General features: G+C 35.0%; 1 long non-coding RNA gene across 2 annotated transcripts; it reads left to right on the forward strand.

Moving 5' to 3' along the window:
- The first annotated feature begins 1,443 nt into the window (after positions 1–1,443).
- LOC116021526 lies at positions 1,444–3,306 on the forward strand. Of its 2 annotated transcripts, XR_004099019.1 has the most exons (3): positions 1,444–1,944; positions 2,315–2,831; positions 2,960–3,306. It is a non-coding gene; the product is annotated as an uncharacterized LOC116021526 (long non-coding RNA). The 2 variants fall into 2 exon arrangements; XR_004099018.1 differs by having other exon boundaries at positions 2,315–3,306.
- Positions 3,307–3,792: the final 486 nt, after the last annotated feature.

The following is a 3,792-nucleotide window of genomic DNA, read 5'->3' on the forward strand; positions in this document are numbered from 1 at the left end:
ACATTGGTCTACTGATATAGAAGGGTTGATTTGTAATTTTAATCACACATGAATACGTTAAGTGCGATCAAAAGATACTTTATTTTAACAATACACACAATTCTACGTACTAAAATGCACCAGATAACAAATAAAACACATCATTCCACACTATAACCAAATGCACTTATTCACTTAAAATTCATCAACATACGTAATAAAACGCATCATTCTACGTATTAGAATTCACCACAACGTTCCTCATGTCACATTATAAACATGCACTATTTACACATTAGAAAACATGTGCTAAAATATGCACCATTATACGTATTAAAATGCACTACAACGTACAACGTGTATAAAATGCACAATTCCACTTATTAACAATCCACATCCCAGATTATAAGCATGTACTATGACACTTATTAGAAAACATGTGTTAAAGTACGCACCATCCTACGTATTAAAATGTACTAGAGGGCGGATTAAAACACACCATTCAACAACACAGTTACACACCATTCTACGTATGAAAATGCACCAGTGGATGGATTAAAACACACAATTCTACAACACAGTTAATATACCAACATACGTAATAAAACGCACCACAACATGTATTAAACACACCACATTATGTACTAAAATGCACCATTTCAATTCACGTAATATAAATACTAAAATTACCAAAAAAAAAAAAAAAAAACCCTCCACTTAACATGTGTGAACTATGCAAATTTTTACCTAAAATGATCCATCAACTATTAGGATTTCACCACTTTAATCCTCGACTATTAGAATTTCACCATTTTGGTCATCGGCTTTCCAAAAGATCTCCAAATTCAAACTAAACTTACATTTTAGGTTAACATTTGCATAATTGAAAACTAAATTGAACAGCTTTGTTAATCGATGATAAAGTGGTAAAATTCTAATAGTCGATGGAGCATTTTAGGTCAAAATTGCATAGTTAGAGACTAAATTGAATAACTTTAGTAGTCGAAGACCAAATTAATGAATTTCTAATAGTTGAGATACCCAATGAGAAGATGGAGCGAAGTATGGGCAACTGATGATGAATGCCTATATATACATATGCATATACATATGTGGGATCATCTCGATCATTGAAACCCAATTTTTCCTTGAACTCCCTCTAGCTTTTTACTGCGAAATTAAACACAACTGTTGAAAAATTAGCATAAAATGTAATACAAATATTAGTGGAGTCCACTTCCGATTTGGATCGGGTCAAAGTAGATTCAGATTTTTCATAGTGAGACGAAGAAATTGATATATTGTACGCTAAAAGTAGACCTACTTGAGTTAGACAAAATGAAAGAAAAAACTTTAAATAACTTGTTCAACATTAATTTAGGAATTGAGTTTCTACCACTATTTATACCGTACCCTTTCTAAAGATGATTGAATAGAATTTCTCTCTTGTTAGACCTTTAGTTCTTCTGTGTGTGCGCTATTTTTTCCCCACAATCAAATATTTCCCAGAAATATATCCCGATCCGGATTGTTCACAATCAAAATCTCCCAGAAATATATCCGGATCCGGATTGTTCACAATCAAAATCTCCAAGAAATATATCCGGATTGTTCAGCTCTTCACTCTTGTTCTACAATAGAATTAAAATCTGCTGCTGGCTCTTCACTACTAATTCAACCTCTGTTTCCCTCCAATCGAGACATAACTTTGAAGGATGGTCGAATTGGTAGTGAAGTAGCCCGCAGCAGTTTTTGATAACAAATGTGGTTATGTTTTAGAGACATTCACTAACTGCTAATATCCAATTTTTTGAGTCTTCTCTTCTTCACCGCTCCCCTACGCGGCTAGTAGTCGGATCTTCACCGTGAAATGGCGAATTGAAGAGCATCTGGACACGCCTTTCTCCGATCCGATCCGGCTCCTTTTCACATTTACCCTCTTGCCCCTTATTCTCTTCATTATGTGTAATCTCCTCTGATCTTGCCATGTAGTAATTAGATTTGTTATTCTAAAATCTAGCAGATCAATCTCTACTATCTCATTTCATACCATCCATGTTGTTTCCTAAAGTCTATTGATATTATCCTCAATATACTTAATAAACTAATCATATCTGAGCCTATCGTAGTATATATTTGCTGCATCTGGAACCTGCTGCTTTTTATGTTGATCTATTATCAAGTCACAGAGAGCATATTCAGATCCCTACTGACTGTTAAACTATAGTATTAGTGCTATTATACTACGTTTGTGTCTAAACGTAATCTTCTTTTTGTTAATATATATATTTGTATTTTTTTTAAAAAATAATATGGAATATTTTCTGCTTTGCAGGACTGCTTATATATGATTTGAGTCTTAATGATGATACCTGGTCCAAGAGTATATTTGACATTGCCACTGGTACACGTAATGATGTGTGAGCCTCAGCTTTTCTCCAAAATAAGTTGATCTTAATCGTGCTTTTGCATACAATTCTTTCTCATCATGCTGATTTTATGCATGTTTTCAGAGCTAAAACATTGTTTTATGGTGCACCAGCACTCATACCTTTCGTGTCCCCACCAAGGCTGCTCTGCACTCTAGTAAATAGTAATCTAGCTATATAGTTCAGTAGTTGTGTACATGAATCCTCTTCATGTTTACTTGTCTTCATTTAGCCATTTAGGAGGCTTACTCTACTCCGATCTTGCCTCTGATCTTGACTTACTAGCAGAACAAGTTTGGCTTTGGCTTGGTAAGGGTAGTTCCAGCTGTATATGCCATTTTTTTGCCTCATACTAAAAACACTATTTCCTTTGTTTTGCATGGGATTGTCTTATGCTGATGTTTAATTATTAATCAGGCCAAGGTATGGTTTCTTATCATCATTATTATGGATTTAGTTTTGAATGCATATGAACATATACACACAAATGCTTGTGTGTAATAACTCTGAAGCAGGGCTAATTTCTTCCCATCCTATTTCGCTCTTATTAGCTATTTGGCAACATGTGGGTGGTATCTATTATGTCTATTGATGGATAATACACTAAGCCTGGACTACATGAACCGGCCCAAGAAAGCAATTGGATCAAGAAAGTCCAAGAAGGACCCTCAACACAAAGCTACAGAAGAATTCGATAAGGATTGGACTTAGCACTTATAATATTAGCAAGATTAGGGCTTATTAGTTATAATGTAACAGGGACTCCCAATATGAGGCGGTCCAGGATTCTTATTCCTTGTAGGGCTCTAGGCCCAAAATATGTATAAATAGACCCTTCACACATGGAGAGGAGGGGAGAAGCAATTCTGAGCAATACAATACCTATATTCTCTCACTATATTTTCCTACATATTTCCTATATTTTCGATCTCTACTTTTCACCATCGATCCTCAATTCAAATCATTCGGACCTGCACTGGTTCCGCCGATTCAAATCATTCGGACCTGCACTGGTTCCGACTTTCCTAGTGACGTGGTCCCCATATCATCAGGAGGTAATTAAGGCGGTAATTAAGGCATACAGATTAGAGAGGTGAAGCATTATTGGTTATTCAAGTTAGAGATTACATGAAACCAAGTAAGTCTTTATCCTTATTCTTGTTTTAATTAAGGATCCATGATCATGAATATTGTTTAGTTGACACTTGATTGAGTTGATTTACATGTGATTCATTGTTAATTGTGCTCCCGCATTCAAGTTATACGCACATAAAGGTATTAATTAACATTCGGTATAAGAGCATGCTATTGTGCTCCCGCATTCAAGTTATAAGCACATAAAGGTATTAATTAACATTCGGTATAAGAGCATGCTTATAAATTG

Source organism: Ipomoea triloba, chromosome 1, assembly GCF_003576645.1.
Source record: "Ipomoea triloba cultivar NCNSP0323 chromosome 1, ASM357664v1".
NCBI classification, from domain to species: Eukaryota; Viridiplantae; Streptophyta; class Magnoliopsida; order Solanales; family Convolvulaceae; genus Ipomoea; species Ipomoea triloba.